Source organism: Crinia signifera, chromosome 1, assembly GCF_055691185.1.
Source record: "Crinia signifera chromosome 1, ASM5569118v1, whole genome shotgun sequence".
In the NCBI taxonomy this organism is placed as follows: domain Eukaryota; kingdom Metazoa; phylum Chordata; class Amphibia; order Anura; family Myobatrachidae; genus Crinia; species Crinia signifera.
The window spans coordinates 144,123,511-144,148,955 of NC_139217.1; the positions used below are offsets into that span (position 1 = coordinate 144,123,511).

The window sequence follows — 25,445 nt, forward strand, 5'->3', positions numbered from 1 at the left end:
GGGTAAATACTGGCTGCATTATTTTTACACTGCAATTTAGATTTCAGTTTCAACACACCCCACCCAAATTTAACTCTCTCTGCACATATTACATCTGCCCCACCTGCAGTGCACATGGTTTTGCCCATTTTCCAAACAAATTTGTACTGCGATCAGATCCTGAATAAGGGCCTTTGTGGGGAAAACGCAACATTCTTTTAATACAAAAGTCAATTTTGCTGTATAAAGTGCATCCCCTGCTAAGCAGACAATCATGTATGCTTACTCAATCAGGGGGTGTGTTGGCCATCAAGTCACCCAGGTGTGTACCTAACTTAAGCCTCTCACTCAAGATACCAAAACACTAGAGAAGGTTACTTGCGAATTTGGTTACTTTTTATGCGATTGCGGTGATAAATGCTGTTTCCCCGGCATGTATCTTCCTGAGGAAGCCGGAGATACATGCCGGGGAAACGCGTTGAGCTGATTTAACCCTTGCTGACACCATCCTTGGAATCGCTGTGACCTGTCCATTCACCCACAGACGTCCCTCACAAACATCTGTACCAAAAATCTTTTGGGATAGCTGTATGATCCTTAATTCATCCAGTATTCAAGAGGAAGATCGCATAAAGTGGGAAGCCTGAGCCCTTGAAATTATAGGGCAAACCTAGGACTTCTGTGTCACCTATGTCTGGATACAAAACATCCACCAGACAAACCAGGATGGTAATATGAATTCACATTGTCAGTTTTTCCATGGGAAATTTCTATTCTAAATATCAAGCAAAAATATCCCTCTAATATCCCTGTGACATGTTTTTAACAACGTATATGGGGCCTCATTCAGATCACTTCGGTAGTGCGTGCATTGGCACGCAGTACAGATGTTGCGTGTCTGCGCATGTGCAGGTGGGTATCTGCGCATGTGCAGGCGTATGGTGCGTGGGGGGGCGGAGAAGGGCGGGGGGCGCCAGGCTGCCCCATTACCATATGGGAACGCCCAGCTGGGCGTTCTCACGGTAATGAGGCAGTGACGCTGGTGTGGGGGGCAGGTAGCTGAAATCACCGGATGTCCACGCCAGCGTGCACGCAAATGTAAGTAACTGAAAAGTCACTTATATATGCGTGCACGCTAAACATCATTCGATGGTCGGTGACCATCGAAAGATGTGGGCGGTTACCCGAGCCATGCAAATGGATGTTTATGCAAAACATCCATTCGCAGCTGTTCGGGTGAAGCCGCACTTTGACAGGGCGCCGCGCGCGCGCTGGGGGGGGGGGTGGTCGTGCGCCAGGCGTGGTTTGGTGGACTCGCAAGGCTGCGAATTAACCTGAATAACCCCCATGGACTTCATGTCTAACAATTCATTATATTACTTGTTATAATTTATATGTAATTTAAATGTATTTTTAATTTCTTAATTATTAAATTTGTTATATATATTTTTGAAAACCGTCTGGTCTGATTATTGGTACAGCCAGCGCTGGCACATATTTTACTTTTTATGCAGGGATGCATGTTATACACAAGGGCCTAACGCACTGCACTGCGTCAGGTCCTTGTACACTGCAGTACTATAACACACACAGCCAGGCATGCATATAGAATCTACTGTATATATAGATTCTATATGCAATGAAATTAAATTCCTGGGGGTAAAGGACAGTTGCACTGCCGAGACACAGTCGGGCATGCATATAGATTCATAAGCATGTCCGGCTGTGTCTCAACACGTGACCGTCCATTACCCCCAGGAATTTTATTTTTACCCCATTTGAGGCAATTTACCCCTGTTCCCTGACCATTGCTCTAGTGTATGGGGGCTTCCAGTATGATTGATTAGCTTTCAGAAGGTTAATAATTTGAATAAATCCTGTCTCCCTGACCAATGGTGGGCCCAGGAGCAAAATTATATAAAGGCAGAAGATTTACAGGAGCAGAAAGAGGCACAGAGTGACATGTAGAGGTAACAGTGGGTGGCAGGAGTACGATCACACAGTCCTGTACACAATCCTGTGCTGTATGGAGAACTGGTGGTATGCACTTTGGTGGGGGTTGAATGAAAAGTGTGCTACTGCACAGACTCTAGTCTTCTTATCCCCCAGAAGCTGCAGGCCCTATCTCAAGAAAGCCACCAAGACCACTTGAGAATGTGTAGGGGCCATCTTATTTCTTTACTGTATAACAGTACAATGACATGGTGGGAGACAGAAGTCTCCTATTTAGCTCTTATGAAGTGGCAACTTTAGGGGTCAGGCCACCCTTAGCCACAACATTATTGGTCGCCTCCTATCACCGCACAGCCCCCTCCACTCCATTCATGTCAGGAGCCAGTTCCCATGCCTTCAGACTGCCAAAGCAGCCCTAACCTCACTCCCCACTTCCTCCTGCACCACAATTTACTGCCTATCGCCCTCCACCAGTTGCAAAATTTAATTGTAAGTCATAATTAGAATAAAAAGTAGCCTTGCAGGTTTCTCGTGCATGGCACCCCACTGTGCCACAAGTGGCGCCCCTAGGTAGGTGCCTAGAGGGAAATCTGCGGCCAATAAAGCTGTTCTGGCATCCATGCATGGGTGTGGTACAGGGGTACGACAGTCGGGTTCCCGACAGTCATTAGCCCGACGTCGGGATCCTGACTGGCCGAACCCAGACAGCATGGTGAGTGCAACTAAGCCCGTTGCGGGCTCGCTGCGCTCGCCACCCTGCGGGCACAGTGGCTCGCTACGCGAGCCACCTATTCAATTCTCCCTCTATGGGGGTCGTGGACCCCCACGAAGGAAAATAGCCGGTGGCCGTCGGGAATTCGGCTGTCGGTGTTTTGACAGTCAGGATCCCGACATCGTGTAAATGCCTGTCGGGACCCCATACGGCACCATAAAGCTGTTCTGGCATCCCTGCACAGGTGTGGTACAGGGGTCCGACAGTCGGGATCCCGACAGTCATTAACCCGACGTCGGGATCCCGACTGGCCGGACCCAGACAGCATGGTGAGTGCAACTAAGCCCGTTGCGGGCTCGTTGCGGGCTCGCTGCGCGAGCACACAATCAGTGTCACACGCTCCCTTACCCTGCACTTTATCACATGCACGTGCTCGCTTACCCTGCGGCCTGTGCTGTATCTCACTGATGCCCTCCCTCACCCAGAGCCTAACCATAAATCCCCCCCCCCAGTGCCTAAACCTACCCTCCCCCTCCTAGCATTACAGTGGCGCTCCCGGCATACTTTGGTTCAATATGCCGGCAGTTGGGATCATCGGCACCCTACATCAATGGGATTGATCCTATTAGGTGTGGTGCGTGCTGCAGCTGCCGGTATGTTACAATTATGCCAATAAAGGTCCACACACTGGGGGACTATGCCCAACGTGTATGGACAGCAATGATCGCGTTCATCGCTCTGGGAAAAGCCGCTCAGTGCATACACACTAAGCGGATTTCCCCCTGCCCGTCGCCGACGGAGGGGGGGGGGGGGGGGGGCGGCGTTGCATAGCGGAGCGCTATGCAAAGCCGCCCTGAAAGCCACTCATCTGCTGGTATAACCAGCAGATGAGCGGCTTTCCCAGCGATGACGTGGGAGCGCGCAGCAGCGCTCACCGCCGGGCCATACACACTGGGCAGCTTTGAGCTGAAAACCGCTCAAACCTGCTGTTTTGAGCGACTTTCAGCTCCAAGTCGCCAAGTGTGTATGGGCCTTAAGAAAAATGCCTGCTTGTCAATAAGGTGGACTGCTGCACATGCCCAGCAGTAACGCCTTCTCCCATGGTCCTTTGTAGAGTCAGTACTCTGACTCCAAGTGCCGCAGTCACGCAAATCACCACACTCTTCCCACTGCAGGGGCCAACCGAGATGCAGTCTAGATTGTTTTTTATAGTAAGTGCAGCAACATACATGAATTTTAACTATTTAAAACACACACACACATGCATGATCCTTTCCATCTTTAGAAGTTTTGAGCATGTGCAAATAGTGTTTTTTGCATACGCACAAATCAAATATTTTTTCTCTATCAAATTATTTTGATGCGATGGTCACTTACCATCACATTGAAATATTTGATGACGGAAGCCCAGCCATCATTTGATGGTGGGATTCCAATGTCCATCCCTAGTACTCAGGGGGGTCGGTTGTCCATACACTGCTGCCAGAGGCAGAAATCTGGGAGGCAATGGAGTCATCTGCGCCGGGCTCCTGCTCCCAAGGGGGCACCTCTCCTCCCCCTGGAAGTTTAAATTAGTTATTTAAAAGCCAACGCTATTGCTTCTGTGGCTGAGTTCTGAAATATATATCTGTTCTCTATCTATCTGAACAGAAATATATATTTTATATATAGGGTTGTATGTGTGTGGGGGGCACCAATATATATCTTGCTTCCGGGCAACTGGAACGAACTTACCCCACTGACTGCTACGATACTTTGCAGTAGTGCAGGGGTTCTCAAACTCGTTCCTCAAGATCCCACACAGTGAATGTTTTACAGGTTTCCTTACAGAATGACAAGTGAAATAATTAGCTCCACCTGTGGAACTTTTAAAATGTGTCAATGAGTAATGAATGCACCTGTAGATTGATCTGGAAAAAGTGAACTGTGTAGGGCCCTGAGGAACGAGTTTGAGAACCCCTGCAGTAGGGTATGGCCATCTTTAGTCCCAAGGAGTCCTGGTGCAATGCACCTGATGCACTAATGGCAGTTTCAAGGATGGCTACTCCAACAAAAGTACACAGTCCCAGGGCAGGCAGCACACCATGGGCCTTATTTTGGTTCATTCTTTCTGACAAAATCCTTCTTAGATGGACAAAACCATGTGCACTGCAGGGGGGCAGATGTAACATGTGCAGAGAGAATTAGATTTGGGTGAGTAATTTTGTTTCTGTGCAGGGAAAATACTGACTGTTTTACTTTTACACTGCAATATAGATCTCACTTTGAAGTAAAACCCCACCCAAATCTAATTCTCTCTGCACATGTTACATCTGCCCCACCTGCAGTGCACATGATTTCATACCTCCCAACTTCTGTCCGTATGAAATAGGGACACTCGCGCGGCTTAGCGTCCGAAAAGGGGGCGGGGCGTATGCAAATGAGGGCGCGGCTTATGCAAATTAGCCGTGACCTCATTTTCATACGAGAATAGACGCTGTGCGCATGCGCACAGCGTCTATTCTACTAGATTGGGGGTCTCCCAACTGTCACCCCCCGCAGCGGGACAATGCCTGCCGCGGGTGGGACAGCGGGACAGGACCCGAAAATCGGGACTGTCCCTCTAAAATCGTGACAGTTGGGAGGTATGTGATTTTGCCCATCTAAGAAGGATTTTGTCAGAAAGAATGAACCAAAATAAGGCCCCATGTTATGTTAGCTGTAGAACAGATTCTATAGAGCTCTGGTATTTAGGTTATCTTGGGCCTAAAGTAAGAACAGGAGGTAAGAACGGAGCCCGACTAGCAGAACACATTAACACCCGGGAACATTAGGGACAGTTGGTAACTATGGTACCCCGGTATGCATCTTGTACTACTAGTATTACGCATGACGCTGCCGCCCACTCGTCGCCACGACACGTAGACGCTGATAGTAATCTCCTCCCGCCGGCCTGAGGGGGCGCTGCAGTGCAGACACTCCCTGGCTGCGCTCACTTCCGCTCTCTCCGACCTCCGCCTCAGCTGGTCACACTTACAGACGGTGCACGGCAGCAGCACAGCACACAGCCTCAGACATGGAGAGTGAGACGCGGCAGCGAGCGCAACCCCAGGTGGAGAAGGCCAGCAGCGGCAGCCTAACCCCCGACCTGGCAGAGCGGAGGAAGGAAGCCCAGGGCTACCTGCAGGCCATATCCCAGCACTCCTACTGGTTTGACATCTGGATCTTCTTGCTGTTCGACCTGGTGTTATTAGTCTTCATCTACCTGCTGCCCTGAGTGAGTCTCCCCTTCACCACCTCATAGTGACCTATCATTGTCATCCTTATTACTATGGTGCTGTGTGACTGCTGCTACATTCACATATGAGAGACAAATAGAGCGAGGTCCAGGGTAATGCTGCTGGTACATGGGGCTGGCTAATCTCCAGTCCAAACTTTAGAATATCCGGAGGAGGGACTCTTGAAATTTTGGGGGTGTGGCCTATAATCGTGAGATGACACCCCGGTTTTCGCTGATGTGGGGGCATGGCTAGTGGCTCTGTAAGCTTCTGACCATGCCCCTCAGGCTGCAGGAATAGATGACGGGGTCTCCCAACTGCGAAAAGCAGTGTGTGATACATTGGGGGAGAGCGACCGCAAATTACGTTACATGTATTCCGCGGGGCTTGCCACGCTTCAGACTTGGTGGCTCGCCACACTATATAAAGTCAACTCCACACCGACATGTAGTGGGGGTATGAAAATGGTCGGGAGGACGTGTTCCACCGCCCCTCGCGGGGCTCGCCACGCTTCAGGGTGGTGTGGATAGTGGGGGGTGCCTAAATCCCATTGTATGTCATACAACTGTATAGTACATTAAATGGCCTCACACCCTATAAAATCGATTTTATGTGCGATGCGATCTCATCGCACTGCCCAAGGCCAGAGGGCAGTGAATAAATTACATAGGAAAATCGCATTGCATGCGATCGCATCGCATGCAAATAATCGCATGCGATTTCCCTACGGTGCCGTACATATGTTAATTGGGCGCCTTGCCAATACCCAAAACTGTTTGTTGAAGCTTGACATCGATGGTGGGAAACCATCTTGTTCTCCCCAATCGATGTCAAAACTATTTGACATCAGCCATAAACCATTGATGATTTGTAATCATCGATGGTCATCCCTAGTAATAGAGGGGCTTGGTACATTGGGGGAGGGGAGGTAGTAGAGGGGCCGTGGTACACTGCGGGCATGGAGGAGGTAGTAGAGGGGCTTGGTACATTGGGAGGGGGAGGTAGTATCCATGCTTCCAAATGAAGTACTGTACTAATTAAGCCACCTGTGCTCAAGCATATGGGGGAGAAGTGGTATCAGTGCCGTTATCTGTGCTAATACCACTTTTCCACCATATGTGAAAGAGAAGTGTGCAAGGTGATCTCACTGTCATTATTGTCGCTGCATTCTGATGCTGTAGGCAATGTTTGAATGGTCAGTAGCCCTGACCTTTCTGTCACTTGCCGATATCTTCAGCTATTGCCCAAACACATTGCTGCGGTATCTGCCGGCTCTGGGTTGCACGTGAGGTCTCGCACATGCTCAGTGGAGTCGGGGTCCCGACAGTCATCAGCTATTCTCCCCCATGGGGTTCCATGACCCCCATAGAGGAAGAATAGATGGCGAGTGTAGCGAACCACCGTGCCTACAGTGTGGCGAGCACAGCGTGCACGCAGAGTGGCGAGCCAGCAAGGGGCTTGGTTGCGCTCACCATGCTGTCTGGGTCCGGCCAGTCGGGATAATGACTGTCGGGATCCCTATACCACACCCGTGGAGTCGGCTAGTAGAGAGGCACAGCACATTATCACTGTGTAGATGCGATGTGGGAGCTGCCAGAGATCACTGTATTTATTATCACAGAACAACAGACAATGTATAGCCCAGTGGTTCCCAAAACTGCGTGCCGTGGCACCAAGGGGTGTCTCCGGTTGGTGGTGAAGGACCAATTCAAATATTTGATGGTAATTTTAATAGATAAAACATTAAAACATTATTTGTGACTTCCAATCCTACAATATGTGGGTAAACAGACCAAATCATTCCCTCACCACATATCTGACACTGGATGACATGCAAGCACAATTTAATTTTAGGTTAATTTTATTTCCCCCTTTATTTATTTTTTGTAAGAAACTTTTAGCCAAGGGGTGCAGTGAAAAAAATATTTATACCCTAGCTATAGCTTATTTCTACTGTCATTTGTCATATGAGCATACATAGGACCTTATTCTGGTTGACCATCAAACGCCGACCGCCCCCCTTGCACGCTGACTTTCCCCCATGCATGCAAATATGTTTTGCATAAACATCTATTCACAGCTTGCATGCAGGGAGAAGATCATTTGAGGGTCGCCGACCATCGAATGATTTCTACAGTGCTCGCTGATGTAAGACACCTCTTTGATGTCTCACATCTACAAGCGCCCTGTGCAGGAAGCTACCCGCCTCATGGGCCCAACTCCATGGGAATGCCCAGCATTTCATGAGAACGCCCATGAAACGCAGGGCATTCCCTTGGGTGCAGCATGTCACCGACTCCAGCACTGCTAGGTGCAAATGAGCAGTTTGTCACTCCCGCTCGCACCAAGCGAGTGCACATAAGTGTAGTGCAGTTGTGAAACATGGCTCCCCTGTGTGCATACACGGGGAACTAAAATAAGGTTTACAGGGTCATGAGTTTCTGGTGCACCTCTGGGCCTTATAGTAGTAATGTTTTTTTGCATACTTCTATGAATTGTTGCTGTGTACTAATAACCTAATGCAGGAGATTTCCCAGAAACTAGCACTGCAGATCGCAGTCCCTATTATTATCAATGGGGACCACGAGCTGACCCCATGTACCAAATTCCAAACACAAAGCTTTTCCGTGTTTGGCCCCATTACTGCTTTAAAGCCCCATACACACAGCCAAGGCTGACCGATAATAATATCATGGTAGATATTAAGTGTACACACTGAACGATATTGGTACACCATATTGTTCAGTGATGTCACCTGGATCCGCTGAACATGCGCTTTGTTGGCTATATAGCCAAATTGACCTGCAGGGTTAACGATATTGAGTGTGCACACTGAGCAATATCAGGCGTGACCAAGCTCTCCAGCTGTTATGAAATGACAGGTCCCAGCATGCCTTGCTACAGGTTTGCTATAAGGGAATGCTAAAACTGTGGCAAGACATGATGTGATTTGTAGTTTCACAACAGCTGTATGGGTCTTAAGCCTAAGGAGGCTTGTTAACAGGAGATTTATCCAAATTTCTCTCCTGCAGGTTCCAGTTTCAGAAAGTGATACGCAAGGTTCCTCCCACTGGGACCGATGGTGGTGCTATACACATTTCGGTACTTGTGTAGTTTCATGGCGCCACCGCGCACACAGTCTGTGTTTGAAACTTGGCAGCTTGCCAGACTCTGTGTTTAACTGTGTGTGTGCCGCTCTAGCTGTTCTCAGCGCAGCGCGTGCCTGCTTTACATATGTAATCTACGTTATCAGCGTAGCGCTGGGCAGCAGCAGCGGGCGCTGACTGGTCACTGTGGTACTTGTAGTTCCACAGTGAAATACAGTCCTGCACACCGCTGACATTGGGGGCATGTAAATTGGACACCTCGGCACACCGCTAACGTACAGGGTTTTCTAAACTAGACACCCCAGCACACACTAAAATTTAGATTCTAAAGCGTCTAAATCCAGACTCCCTGCACCCCGGCACACGCTAAAATTTAGACACTAAAGCGTCTAAATCCAGACTCCCTGCACCCCGGCACACGCTAAAATTTAGATGCTAAAGCGTCTAAATCCAGACTCCCTGGAAAGCGCTAAGAAGGGGGCATCTAAATTTAGACGCTAAAGCGTTCAAATTTAGTTGGATCTAGGGGTACATAGGGGTGCACTGTGCAAAAAGTCTTAAACCTGTTGACAATGACACTAGTAACAGCTGTTGACCTTGTTAATTCCACTATCCACGCCACCCCGAAGCGTGGCGAGCTCACGTGGTACGCGTCCGACCGACCTTTTCATACCCCCACTATCCACGTCGGCGTGGAGTTGATTTTATAAAGTGTGGCGAGCCACGAGCCCGAAGCGTGGCTAGCAGACGCGGATTACTTCACAGGTATACGCGTCCCCTCGCAGGGCACGCTGCGCTCGCCACGCTTTGGGCTCGGTGGCTCACTGTGCTCACCACACTTTATAAAATCAACTCCACGCCGACGTGGATAGTGGGGGTATGAAAAGGTCAGTCGGACGCGTACCGCAGGGCTCGCTGCGCTCGCCACGATTCGGGGTGGCGTGGATAGTGGAATTAACAAGGTCGACAGCTGTTATGTCGACTAGTGTCATTGTGAACAGGTTTAAGAGTGTTTTGCACAGTGCACCCCTATGTACCCGTATACCCAACTAAATTCAGACGCTTTAGCGTCTAAATTTAGATGCCCCCTTCTTAGCGGTTTCCAGAGAGTCTGGATTTAGACGCTAAAGCATCTAAATTTTAGCGTGTGCTGGGGTGTCTACTTTAGAAGCCTGTACGTTAGCGTTGTGCCGAGGTGTCCAGTTTACATGCCCCCTTTGTCAGCGGTGTGCAGGACTGTCTATTTCAATGTGGAACTACAAGTACCACAGTCCTGCACGCCGCTGACAACGGGGGCGTGTAAACTGAACACCCCGGCACACCGCTAACGTACGGGGCTTCTAAACTAGACACCCCGGCACACGCTAAAATTTAGATTCTAAAGCGTCTAAATCCAGACTCCCTGGAAAGCGCTAAGAAGGGGGCATCTAAATTTAGACGCTAAAGCACTGCGGTGTGCAGGACTGTCTATTTCACTGTGGAACTACAAGTACCACAGTGACCTGTCAGTGCGCGCTGCTGCTGCCCAGTGCTACGCTGATAACGTAGATTACATATGTAAAGCAGGCACGCGCTGCGCTGAGAACAGCTAGAGCGGCACGCGCACAGTTAAACACAGAGTCTAACAAGCTGCAAAGTTTCAAACACAGATGCGCGCGGTGGTGCCGTGAAACTACACAAGTACCCACATTTCTTTGCTTGAGAATACGCAGGGTTCGTGAATTCACGCCCACTGTCCTGTTGGCACGCACCCAGGACAGTGAGTGGAAGGCGGCCCCATTAGCCTATAGAAACATCCAGTGTTTCATGGGCATTCTCATGCTAATGAGGCCATGACGCGGGAGCTGCCCACCTGTTTTCTTCACAATGTGTACGCATATGTAAGTGACTTGAAAGTCACGTTTATATGTGTGCACCTTCCACATCTTTTGATGGTCAGCGACCATCGAAAGCTCTGGGAGGTTCCCCCTGCGCTGCAAATGGATGTTACTGTGTAACATCCATTCGCAAACCCCTGCAAGCGAGTCGCCCCATTCGCAAGGCAGGGTTTGGTGGACTCGCAGGACTGCGAATTTGCAGCCATGCAAATCAACCAGACAATCTTTCACAAACATGACAAACTCCTTCAAAATGCCTGGGATGTAACTCGGAGGTACAGAAGATTTCATAACCAGGTGTATGCACTGAGCGTTTTTCAGCCCGGCAATTGTCCCCATCATCGGTCAGCATACACGCTGGGTAAAGTCACCTGGTGTATATGCACCTTTACACTAAGGAGACAAATCTGTTTCAAACACTGTTAGGACTATGCAAGTATCTAAAAGTAAATAAAGGTGATTCTGAATTGTGTGATTTCCTTCTTTTTTAATATTTGCATTTTCACTTCTCTACAGGACCTCCAATAACATTTTCAAGGAGAACAGTAGATACTGACTTGCCTCTCATGCTGTCTGGAGGAATCCCGCAAATGCACAGAATGCAGGGTACATCTCATGAAGACTTCAGCTTGTACAACTGTGGACTTTAAACTCTCTAAACCAAATATTCTTTATTTATTTTCCCTCTTGTGTATTCTTAATTATTACACACATATTTTACGATGTAACGAAAACAGTTGACCAAAACAAATTGCTAACTCTATTTTTAGAATTAAATAATCTATTTTTCAAATTCAAAAGTGTATATTTGCAGTGAATGTATGTTTTGTGGTAAACCTCTAGTTCATCTTTTAAACCTGCTCGACTGCATAGGAATATAAATGTAAAATCTTGGCAAATTAGCATAAAATTTGATTAATATATGTGTAGGTATGCATTATCCCTTCAGCAAGGTGTGGTAACCTAGGTGATGGAATGCTGCTTTTCCACATACTTCATCTGATGTGTTCACTGAACAGATAATCAAGGCTAGTAACATATCCTCTTATTTCTCTATCAAGCGATGACTGCAGAAAGTTATCTGTAACTGAGGAAGTAAAATATGTAGGAACTTATGTAGGTTTATAGTGGCATCTGTTATCTCTAGTACTATGAGGTAATGTATTAAACCAGGCCTGTCCAACCTGTGGCTTTCCAACTGTTGTGAAACTACACATCCCAATATTTTTTTGACAGTTTTAACATTACATAACAGCAAAACTGTACCCAAGGCATGCTGAGACTTGTGGTTTCACAACAGCTGGAGAGCCATAGGTTGGCCAGGCCTGTAGTAAACCTTCTAAAGATTGGAGAAGTTGTCCATAATAACCAATAAGCTGCTACCTATCATTTTTGACAAGTGCTAGTTAGAAGCTGACCAGTTACAATGAGCAAGTTCTTCACTTTTAAAAAAAATATATTTTACTGTTAATTCTACACAGGGGTTATGTACGATTGGTTGACATTCATGTCTGTTACATGGTAGTTAGGAGCTGATTGGCTGGCTGTTTATCACTCTCCATTTTATCGCTTTTTGAAGCTTAGTGCATCTGAGTCTAAATGATGAACTGTCGATAAATGTTCTGGTCTCGTTGTTTCTAACTTTGTTCCAGCAGCTGCTGTAGCTCCAGCAACATCTTTGAGGACCAGTCAGTAACTTCAGGTTCAGGTCTGGTGGTATTGCCTGAGCAAAACACCATCTCGGGGAAACCATTTTGATACATACCTTACAGCCCTTTCCAGTGAATGCATAAAAAAGTATGAGAAAAGCACATGACTGGCTGGGATCACTCATTTTTTTTAGAATCACTCAGAAGTCTGTAGTAACAAGGTGTGCCAGTATAAAACAATGGAAGGAAAGAAAAAAAAAATGTCTTTGGTTGGTGCACCTAAGAATTGCGTACAATAAAATTTAACTTTTATTAGAGTCTATATTAAAAGATTGCAAAATAAGAACACACAAACATATATATATATATATATATATATATATATATATATATATATATATATATATATATATATATATATATATATATGACTAGTGAATTTAAAAAGGATGTTAATCCTCACTCAGTGTGCCCCCAATACACAATTTCACTGGGAAATTGGATGTAATGTGTCAATTGCTACACATTAGTTTGCCTTATTAGTAATAAAAACATTAGTTACCCTTATTAGTAATTATTCTTCTATGAGGTAGGGTTTTGCACTGTAATGTATCCTATTAGATATATTTAGGGATCGGGGAGGCTGGGTGGTTAGTGTGCGGGAGGCGCACGCTTCGCGAAGCTTGCGCCGACTGCACACCAGTGTGTCCCCCGATACCCCCTCCCCATATACCAATGTATTTTTGATTAATGTAATGCTGCGTTCACGGGTCTCCGCTGTACACGGAACCCTCTGCTGAGAAGTGCAGTGTCTGACGTCTGTCACCCCACTTCAGCAAACAGCAGCTCGCATCCTTGATGCCGTGCACGGGCACATACCTCAGATGTTCTCCAGTGGCAGGGGAATTAATGGCTGTAGTCCGGAGCAGCAGCAGTAGTGGTTAAACCATTGGGCAGGTGACGGAACCACTATCCGCACCCAACACCATAGGTCTGGGGTAGCCAACCCTAGTCCTCGAGAGCTACCAACAGTGCATGTTTTGCAGGTCTCCTCACAGAATCACAAGTGAGCTAATTAGCTCCATCTGTGGATCTTTTAAAATGTGTCTGATTAATGAGTGCAGCTGTGCAGCAGCTAGGTTGTCTGGAAAATGTGCACTGTTGGTAGCTCTCGAGGGCTAGGGTTGGCTACCACTGCCATAGGTTAACTCTGCATATCCAGACTAACCACCCAGCCTCTCCGATCCCTAAAATATCTAATAGGATACATTCCAGTTCAAAACCCTACCTCATAGCAGATTTAATACTAATAAGGGTAACTATTTTGTCGGGGAAGTTTTAATTGGCCACGAATCCTATTCACAGTGTGTGAAGTAAGAACCGCAAATTGGGTTCTTAGAGATTATGCATACACACCTAGCAATTGACATGTTACATCCAATTTCTCAATTTACCAGGGAAATTGTGTATTGGGAGCACACAGAGGAACAGATTTATTAAGCTCGGTGAAGTGATAGTGTCTGGTTTTTATCACCGGCCAATCAGCTCCTAACTTTGAAGCTATAGGCTTGGTTTGAAAAGCCAAAGGGATATTCACTAGGAATAATCAAGCGCTTACACAGAAACTGTGTCCCTAAGAAAGCAGCTGCTCAAATGTGGGGGTAGTCACACCCCACTAGAAAAAACAGAACAAGGGACAAGCACAAGGCGAGTCGAGCAGCGCTATAAATGAGTGTCAATACCAGATGATTGGAAATGTATCACAATTTTCCTCACATAGAAAAATACCTGAAAATACAATGGTACAATAGAAACAGTACAATGAATTAAAAAAATAAGGAATAAACAATGTAAAATGATAGAAAATATATGTAAATGTTTAAAAACAATAGCCACGCCTCAATGGATTAGTGTGAAAGGGATGATGGAAAGTTATCGGTACTTATGTATTATCTGGACTCCCATGTTAAATGCACCCCATTTTTTCATACCCCTACTATCCAACTACGCATGGAGTTGATTTTATATAGTGTGGCGAGCGCAGCGAGCCACCATGCCCGAAGCGTGGCGAGCAGACACGGTCTCATAAGAAAACCGGGAGCCCAGATATTACATAAGTACCAAGTTATCACTTGTGGGAACAAGGTAAGTGCACATTACTGGATGGTGATTTCAAATCCTTTGTAGGTAGAACAAAGATGATGTTCTCACGAGGAATACGGCTCTATCAGTTGCCGCAACTTTCCTCCAGCGGCAACTAATAGAGACGTATCCCTCGCGAGCTTTGATTCGTGGACGGACCAGTCACAGGGAAGTGAGGGGGGGGGGGGGGGGGGAGGAGACGTGCGCTGTGCTCTCCTCCCCTCGGTGACATGCAGGAGTCGGACTGCAGGGGGACACCCGGCCAGACTGTCCTCTCCCTGCCCGACAGCAGCAGCAACAACAGTGAGTGCTGCTGCTGGGAAATTTGCACTGTGGGGGCATAGCAGTTTGTGGCACTGTGGGGGCAAATCAGATTGTGGCACTGTGGGGGCAAATCAGATTGTGACACTGTGGGGGCAAATCAGATTGTGGCACTGTGGGGGCAAAGCGGATTGTGGCACTGTGGGGGCAAAGCGGATTGTGGCACTGTGGGGGCATAGCGGATTGCGGCACTGTGGGGGTATTGCGGCACTGTGGGGGCATAGCGGATTGCGGCACTGTGGGGGCATAGCGGATTGCGGCATTGTGGGGGCATAGCGGATTGCGGCACTGTGGGGGCATAGCGGATTGCGGCACTGTGGGGGCATAGCGGTTTGTGGCACTGTGGGGGCATACCAGCTATTTGGCACTGTGGGGGCATACCATCTTTCTGGCACTATTGCGGGCATATGTATATATGGCACTGCACTATTGGAGGCATATTTGTATCACACCCACCCAATGGGTCAAAATAGACCACGCCCCTTGTTTGGCTCTTTAGCTTTGTTGGCTCTTTAGCTTGACTACAGATATTTTTCGTCTCTTTACCTCTGACCGGTTGGCCATCCCTGGTGTAGGGTATAGAGGGGTCAGTAGTATAGTGTAGGGTATAGAGGGGTCAGTAATGTAGTGTAGGATATAGAGGGTCAGTAGTGGTGGGTATAATGGGGTCAGTAGGGTAGCGTATAGATGGATCAGTAGTGTAGTGGCGGGTATAGCGGGGTCAGTAGTGTAGTGTAGGGTATAGAGGGGTCAGTAGTGTAGTGTAGGGTATAGAGGGGTCAGTAGTGTAGTGTAGGGTATAGAGGGGTCAGTAATGTAGTGTAGGATATAGAGGGGTCAGTGGTGTAGTGTAAGGTATAGAGGGGTCAGTGGTGTGGTGTAGTGTAGGGTATAGAGGGGTCAGTGGTGTAGTGTAGGGTATAGAGGGGTCAGTGGTGTAGTGTAGGGTATAGAGGGGTCAGTGGTGTAGTGTAGGGTATAGAGGGGTCAGTGGTGTAGTGTAGGGTATAGAGGGGTCAGTGGTGTAGTGTAGGGTATAGAGGGGTCAGTGGTGTAGTGTAGGGTATAGAGGGGTCAGTGGTGTAGTGTAGGGTATAGAGGGGTCAGTGGTGTAGTGTAGGGTATAGAGGGGTCAGTGGTGTAGTGTAGGGTATAGAGGGGTCAGTGGTGTAGTGTAGGGTATAGAGGGGTCAGTGGTGTAGTGTAGGGTATAGAGGGGTCAGTGGTGTAGTGTAGGGTATAGAGGGGTCAGTGGTGTAGGGTAGGGTATAGAGGGGTCAGTGGTGTAGGGTATAGAGGGGTCAGTGGTGTAGTGTAGGGTATAGAGGGGTCAGTGGTGTAGGGTATAGAGGGGTCAGTGGTGTAGTGTAGGGTATAGAGGGGTCAGTGGTGTAGTGTAGGGTATAGAGGGGTCAGTGGTGTAGTGTAGGGTATAGAGGGGTCAGTGGTGTAGTGTAGGGTATAGAGGGGTCAGTGGTGTAGTGTAGGGTATAGAGGGGTCAGTGGTGTAGTGTAGGGTATAGAGGGGTCAGTGGTGTAGTGTAGGGTATAGAGGGGTCAGTGGTGTAGTGTAGGGTATAGAGGGGTCAGTATTATAGTGTAGGGTATAGAGGGGACAGTGATGTAGTGTAGGGTATAGAGGGGTCAGTGATGTAGTGTAGGGTATAGAGGGGTCAGTGATGTAGTGTAGGGTATAGAGGGGTCAGTGATGTAGTGTAGGGTATAGAGGGGTCAGTGATGTAGTGTAGGGTATAGAGGGGTCAGTGATGTAGTGTATGGTATAGAGGGGTCAGTATTGTAGTGTAGGGTATAGAGGGGTCAGTAATGTAGTGTAGGGTATAGAGGGGTCAGTAATATAGTGTAGGGTATAGAGGGGTCAGTAAAAAAGTGTAGGGTATAGAGGGGTCAGTATTATAGTGTAGGGTATAGAGGGGTCAGTATTGTAGTGTAGGGTATAGAGGGGTCAGTGATGTAGTGGCAGGTATAGAGGGGTCAGTGGTGTAGTGTAGGGTATAGAGGGGTCAGTGGTGTAGTGTAGGGTATAGAGGGGTCAGTGATGTAGTGTAGGGTATAGAGGGGTCAGTAGTGTAGGGTATAGAGGGGTCAGTGATGTAGTGTAGGGTATAGAGGGGTCAGTGATGTAGTGTAGGGTATAGAGGGGTCAGTGATGTAGTATAGGGTATAGAGGGGTCAGTGATGTAAGATATAGAGGGGTCAGTGATGTAGTGTAGGGTATAGAGGGGTCAGTAATATAGTGTAGGCCCTGTATAGAGGGGTCAGTAGTATAGTAGTGGATATAGAGGGGCCAGTAATGTAGTGGCGGGTATAGAGGGGTCAGTAGTGTAGTGGCGGGTATGTGATGTAGCTGAGGGTATAGAGGGGTCAATACTGTAAGGTATAAAGGGGTCAGTGATGTAGCAGAGGGTATAGAGGGGTCAGTACTGTAGGGTATAGATGGGTCATTGATGTAGCGGCGGGTATACAGGGCTCAATTATATTTGGGACTCCCTTATTGATTCAGGTTGTTAATATAATAGTAACAAGTGACTTTGAAAATTATTTTTCATTTATTTTGCAATATATTGTTTCCTACAGTAGATGGGTTCTGTATACTCACTGGGGCAGGGTGCACCAAAGGTAGAAAATGTGGCCAAACCTCTGAAAATCCATATTCAGCGGTCCGACCACATTTCTCGTTTGCACCAAGCTCCTGAATGGCATACATTCTAGATCATGGACTTGATGGGCATTGCCATCTGTAAATGGCAGTGCCTTATAGAAGCCTATGGGCTTCTTTTTGCAATATATACTGAATGGGATTTAATCGGTCTCCTCCCAGTGCTCCATGCAGAGCGTTTATCTGAGGCATCTGACAAGATGCAGTGTTTTGTGTTCTACTTGCTGGTTTCTGACAGGCGGCATTCTAAGCCCATTCCTGCTGATTAAGCAAACCAGGCCTCCAACACTGTGGATCCCATTTCATGCACTGGTAGAAAAAGCGGGGCCACTGTCTTGTGTTTGCCCCCCAGGCTGAAAGTTGCCAGGCAGCCCCTGTTCATAAGGATGAATAATCTGCTACTTCATCCCTATGCTCTTTCTGTTGAGGTACTGTAAAAGGCATAAATCCACAAAGGTACAATAAGCTTGCGTATAGGCACCAGTACCAAAGGCATTAATCCTGCCGCCCGGGGGGAATCGGATGGACATACACTGCTGCGAGACACCGTAGCAGTGTATGGCCACAATGGGTGTTTGGAAAATAATTTAAATACCATATACAAATGAACAAAGGTTGCATATTTATCACCAAGTGCATTTTTAATGGATTTGCCACATGATAATTTTCCAACACAAAATGCACTAATGAAAATGATCACATGCGTTTATAAATGTTGAAGTGCTGAGACAGAACCAGCAAATGGCTAGAAGCAAAATAATACAGCCCAAACATGGTGCTCTTACTGTGCATTCATGGATGTCAGCCTGTCCATGCATCACTGGGGTCTAATGGAGTATGGATCCCTGTCCATAAAGGATTGCAAAAGAGTAGTCCATAGACTACTATGGTACCAAAGCCTTCTGGAGATGTCATTAGCTGACTTGGCTAAGCTCCAAAATGCAACTATTTAGCAAATTATTGTAGTCATAGGGCCTGATTCAGACCCTATTCAGCGATTGTCACAGATTGGATTGGCGCCTGCGTGCTTGCAGCAGTGCGCATGCACCATTCCTGAAACTGATCTTAGGAGATCGCAATTTAAGTGCTGGCTGGGGATGACAACACACTACAAACCGGAACATGACCGTCCTGCACCTTGCAAAAGTACAGCTGTAGAATTTCAAAATCATGTGAGTGAATCTAGAGATCTTACAAAAATGAAGACATTTCTTTAAAAAAAAAAAACCTGCCCTTAAGTTTAAAATATAAAAATTGGCATTTACAGTTTTAAACTGACACCTTACGGAACCCTGACATAAACGTGTGGCAATGTACATACATACATACAGAAACATCTGGAGGAATCATTTTGTGGGATCTTTCTATTAGCATCAGTTTCCAGAGCTTGCATAAAAGTCTCTTCTTACAGCATCAGCAAAGTTCTCTTCCAAAACAGCAAAATGGAACTGTAACCCGCTTGCATATGTTAATGACCTTAAAAGTCTTTCTGCTATGACAATTTTCATGATATTGTATCCAGTGCTCTTAACTCCCACGCAGCCTTAGTGAAAGCCGTATAAAGCCTAGGAAGTGCTGCTGGTTTACAGCAGGCATTAATTAAAAAAGAAAAAAAGCAAGAACACAAATCCCTCTAAGCAAAAGTCTGCCAAAGCTTCAGAATATTTAAGGTATTATGCTAATGTAATCTGAGAAACCAAAACCAATTTTTATTCTGATGCCGATAAGTGCTCTGCCAAATTTGGCCTACAGCCTGTTGATTGTACTAAAGCAAACACTTTATTTCAATAATTATATCTGACCATAGCAATAAAGCGATGTGACAGGTCTTTACTTACTGATAGTCTTCAATCACCTATTTGGACCAATGGGGCAGATATAATAAGCCTGGGGAAGAGAGAAAGTAGAAGGTGATAATGCACCAGCCAACCAGCTTTGTTTAAAAAATGACAGGAGTTGATTGGTTGGTGCGTTATCACCTTCTACTTTATCTCTTCACCAGGCTTAGTACATATGTCCCAGTGTACACACCCAAATCACTGATATTTTTCCGAGCTATTTTTACAGACTCCGGCGGCTGTAAAATTAGATTTTTTGGAGAAAAATTAACCTGGCTTTGCCTTTCCAAATATTACTGGTTATATCTACTGGCTAAATTGGCAGACATTGCTTGGCTGTCTGCAACTTGCAGTTTTTTGTATATTGTCTTCATTCTCTCCTATCTCAGTTAAAAATATCTCAAATTGGATATCAGAAAAGTACAATCACTCATTCCTTTAACCAAATCTTTATGTAGATTGCCTATAATGTGGAATATCACATGGTGCACTTTTAATGAAATAAACATTGGTTACAATTGTGCCTGCCTACCAAAGATCTTCATATATGCGATCAACCTACTTAACTTAAGCGCCGATACCGATATTAGGGGGGGGGGGGGCTGCGATGGCCATGCTGCAACATGGTCATTAACGAGGACCTCCCTCGTCAGAACATGCAGGACAAAGGAGGGGGTTGTTAATGATGCATGGTAACGCCACGCATCATTAATGATAGTCAGTGTACACACTAGGTAAGGCAATATGGTCAAATATTTTGCTCAGAAGGGCCCTTCTGAGCGATATCTTACAATATCGCCTTGTGTGTATGTGGCTTAAAAGCAGGGATTTCCAGCCTGGTCCTCATGGCACACTAAGGGGTAAATTTAGTAAGATGGGAGTTCTATGGAAAAATAGAAACATAGAATTTGACTGCAGATAAGAACCACTTGGCCCATCTAGTCTGCCCTTTTTTTAAACATGTTACCTCAAACCATATTTGATCCTTATTTTTTTGTAAGGATATCAATATGCCTATCCCAGGCATGTTTAAATTGTACTACTGTATTTGCGTCTACCACCTCTGATGCTAGGCTATTCCACTTATCTACTACTCTTTCTGTGAAGTAATTCTTCCTCACATTTCCCCTGAATCTTCCTGCCTCTAGTTTCAGAGCATGTCCTCGTGTTCTGTTGCTTCCTGTGGAGAATGTCTCCCACCTGTACCTTGTTAAAACCCTTGATATATTTGAAAGTTTCTATCATGTCCCCCTTTCCCTTCTCTGCTCTAAAGTATACATATTAAGATCTTTTTCCTGGTACGTTTTGTGATGTAGGCCATGCACCATTTTAGTTGGAAGATTGGATGTTTCCCTTAGCAACCAATGATGGTTTCCAATAATTGCTGGTCTATGGCCAACCCACTTCACAGAGGCCACACCATTGATAGTGGTGTTGGATGTTGAGAAAACTTTGGTCACAGTAGTCCAATAAGCTGCAGTCTGTGCATGTACAGTGCTCAGCCATCAAAGGGGTTCTACTGATGTTTTAAACCATTGCTAGTAAAGCCATGAATGGCAATCACTATTGTAGCTGTATTCATTTCTGTATGGCTCTACATGTGGGAAGGAATATGTTCTGCATCAGCTCCAATGTTTTTCCTCTGGTTAAACCCCCGCCAACGGGGACATAAGTATGTAGAGTTAGCGTTAGGTCAGGTGGAGTGTTTTCGCATTCTAACGACCAGGTTAACACTGCTTCGCTGAAAACATGCCCCACCCCTGCTGCACGAATCCCTATACGAGGAAAAATCATCTGATGGTTGATCACCATCAAATGATTTCTTCTCCTGTTGCCGGAGCTCGCAGCCGCCGTGTGACCCAGGAGTCACTCGACTGCTGCTTGTAGTTCAGCAAAATGACTGGATGCACCCAGTGTTTTTGTGGGCACACCCATGAAACACTGGGGTCCACCCAGGAACGCTCTCTGCCTGTCACTCAGGCTGTGAGTGCCTCGACAAAGGAGGGGCTGAACTCGGACCTGTGTGAATCTGGCACTGTTAATAAGTATATATAATGTTAATAAGCATATACAACGTAGCTAGCGATATCTCTAGGTTTTATGTGGAGCACATCAATCCTAGCATTTGTTGTTAGCGGCCATGGGAGCGGACAATCGCCCGTACAAACTAAGCGATATAGGCAATTTTTGAATACGAAATGTAAAATCGGCCCAACAGCAATCCAGTGTGTAACCTGCTTATGGGTATTGATTTGGCAAGCTTGCTCTTAATAGCTGCATGACGGGCAGGCAAAGTCCATTTAGCTCCTATCTATAGAAAAAGCTTTTAAGTGACACTTTTGATGCTTAAAACATTGATGCACCCTAGGGGGTGGCTATCAAGGCAGACAATGCAGATGTATGCATCAATAGTATAAACTGATTTCAACTCCACTTTTTGTTTTTTTACAGTCAGAGATGAGTTAATTGGTAGGGAGTAGCGTTACTCCGCATTAGTCAATTTAGTTTCCCTGTATCAGGGCAAAAAGTCTCCTGGCATTAATCTCTATAAAGATATAGGTAGGATATTGGGCCTGTTTGAGAGATATACAGCATTGCATGTCCAGTGGGAAGCGGCTTTGCAATAACCCACAACCAATTAGTTCTGCAGGGAGCATCTGTAGGGGGAAAAAAAGACCTCTCCTTCAGGCATCACAGATCCGAGTGCTGCGTACAAACAAAGACACATCATTGGATCACCATCGCAATGTTTGCAACCATTGGCCTGATCTCACTCATCATGTGCAGTTCTCCCGCCATCAGGTTACTTTTTAAACCATTTTGTTTATGTACAAACCTGAATTATGCCCAGTGTTACTCATTATACAATTTACTAGTTACTAGCCTATATAACAGTAATGTCAGCGCTGGCAGATGTGCGCAGCTGGGCAGAGCAACACTTGAATTACTCTATCAGGCACCATCTAGTGGCCGCTGGTGGGCAAAATCCAAGAGGTGAGGATCAGCATAGCCTTTTATTACATAGGATATAGTGTGTCGACTATATGCTTCAACAGGAAAATTTTGAATGACAATGAAAGAATATATGTAATTATTTATCTGACACATACAATGAAGAGAAGCATTTGTGCACAAAATGCACTATATTATTCAGATCTGTAACTAGGGCGGTGCAGCCACTCATGATGTTGGATCCGGAACGCCCATCTATGAAGCCCAGACCTCTCAGCTTACACTGGAGCTCCACCTTCCACACTGGTTTTAGAGAAAGACATCTCTCCCACAGTGCCAAGCCAGGAGCACATTATTCTGAATATTTACAGAAAATATTTACAAAAAAACAGTGCAAGCCCAAAACATTTAACCTCTGAGTAATTATTTTTATTTCTACTGAGGTGACTTACACTTATCTCTTTAGAGATTTTTTTGCAAAAGTTTTTTGTCCTTATTATTTGCCTGTTATATTTAAGATTGTAATTTAGAATATGGGTTGTTTTTCCCATATACTGTTTCCATACTGTATTTCTGTATGTTACTACTGGTCATCCTTTTAGAAAAAAAAATGCATTGCAAAAAGTGTTTGCGTATGATGGAGCTACACATTCCGGCTACCTCCAAGTAAAAAAGATCCTGGATAGGACCAAAATATAGCTAATTATTAGCTAGGAGAGGTTTAGTACCCAGTAGGCCCTACATATGCTGAATACATAAATATAAATGAGCAACATCAACACAGCAAAGAAACATAACCAGGTACAGAAGGTAGGCTATCAAGCAAAAGCAACAAAGATCTCCTTAAAAAAATGGGAAAATGTCCTGAGTGCATGGCTGTAAAATAGTGTCCACATAGGTGGAAGTTGGTTGGCATAAGGAGTCTCATACTTTATGCAATATAATTCCCTGCTAATCTCTTCTTCTTTTAATGAGTCTAAGTCCAATTTGGAGCTCATAATTGGATCCCTAGGTAATAGCAGATACATGGTTAATCAGATAACGGGCTATTTCTTTGTTATAGGCACTAAGGTCCTGTACTGTAACTAGATCTCGTTATGAACCAGATATATGAAGCCTCAAAAAGTGATAAAATGGAGAGTAATAAACAACCAGCCAATCAGCTCCTAACCTCTATCATGGCAGTTATACACTGATTGGAGAGTGATAAACAACCAGCCATTTTATCACTTTTCGAAGCTGGATATATCTGGCACTATGAGTTTCACAATTGGAATTAGACTCTTTTCTAAAAAAAAAAAAAAAAAAAAAAAACAGTGACATCAGCGGATATTGTATATATAGTCTGTGTGTGGGGGTTTCATCTGTTTTAATTTGATCAAGATGTTTTATGAGGTCTCATCCTAGATATAGTTTGTGTAAGTGGGTTACAAACCAATGAGAGATCATGAAATGTCTTCATTAAATGAAACACATCTTGCCATATATTTACTAAAGTGCACGTTTACAGAAGAGATGTTTCCCATAGCAACCAATCAATTTCTACTTTAATCCAACAGCTACTAGAAGATGATATCTAGAATGTAATCAATTGCTATGGGTATCATTTCCACTTCAGTAAACCTGAACTTTAGTAAATATACCCCCTTGTTTGGATAAAAGTGACATCTTTTACAGCAATATATTCAGCAGCAACTTAGAACCCTGCATGTAAAGAATACATTTTCCTCATCAGTAATCTTAAAATATACTTTTATAGTACTAACCAAGGATCGGTTGTTGTAAGTCATATAATTATTAAAAATACAGATTAGATAACATATCAGTGTGTAAGTGGAGGCCTACCAAACCAATAATGACTAAGGGAAGGACTCAGACCGGTGTGCACAACTTAAATTCGCTCAGCGGCTTATTATAGATAGTACGCATGTGCAAGGCCATCCTATGATGAAAACCCCCTACTATTTCTATATGCACACCGTTTACAAGGTGATTGACAGGAAGTGGGCGTCTGGGGTTGGAAACCGGATATTTCTTGGGATCGCTAAAGAAAACGGAAGGCAGAATTTCACACTAGCGGGTGGCATCTTAACTAAGCGATGGCGTTGCGATCAGGTCTGAATCGGGCCCATAGGCATGGGAAATCCACAGCTCATACTTGTACAGACACCTCACTAAAGCACATATTATGTTTTACGTGTTATTGATTCCACAAGTAATAGATCACTTATCAGATTTTACATTTCAAAAATATAAAAAAAGTGACTGCTCTCCATGACGAAGAGGCTGGATCCACTCATAGATCACACGCTTGCTGAGGCGGTGCATGGAGGGTAATGAGACTTTACAGGTTACATTCTTGGCTGAACTAGGTGGGAAATGGGTAAGAAGGTGACCGAGGAGGCTCGGGAGGATCCACTGAGGGGAACATTGGCCCTTTTCACTTGAAGCTTACCTTCACCATGAAGGTTACCTTCTTTTGTTGGTATTTTGTGCACAAAATTGGAAGTAAATGTTTATGTTGTGCATTAAATTTGCCCAGGCCTGCTGCAATGTATGTGTAGACATACCCTGAGCACAGCAATTAAGACAATAGTGGTGTATCACGTGATCTCGCCTCTTCTACTGGATATTACTTGCAGCAAGTCCAATCTGATGCACACAGGACAAAACCCATACGATTTATCACTTTCCATCCAATTTCTCGACCTGATCCATCAGAATCAGTTGAAAAGTGGCCAACTCCCACTAGTGTCTAAACTGAACACCCATCCTCGGCCGGCTGCTACCTGCATACTTACCAACTGGGATATGGCTGTCTGTATCCTAATCCCTTTGATGTTAAAATGCTGGTCTTTTGATGGAAGTCGTGATGCAGGAGTCAGTATAAAAGGACTTAACCTAGTGGCGTCAATTGACTGGGCGTCACTAATTTGTTTGGCGGCACATTGGGTTACTTGCACAGCCTTATTGATACTACT

General features: G+C 45.5%; 1 long non-coding RNA gene across 1 annotated transcript; it reads left to right on the forward strand.

The window, feature by feature from the left end:
* Positions 1-5,462: 5,462 nt before the first annotated feature.
* Positions 5,463-11,685, forward strand: LOC146026606 (uncharacterized). The gene is made up of 2 exons (XR_014454497.1): positions 5,463-5,900; positions 11,402-11,685. It is a non-coding gene; the product is annotated as an uncharacterized LOC146026606 (long non-coding RNA).
* The last annotated feature ends 13,760 nt before the right edge of the window (positions 11,686-25,445 follow it).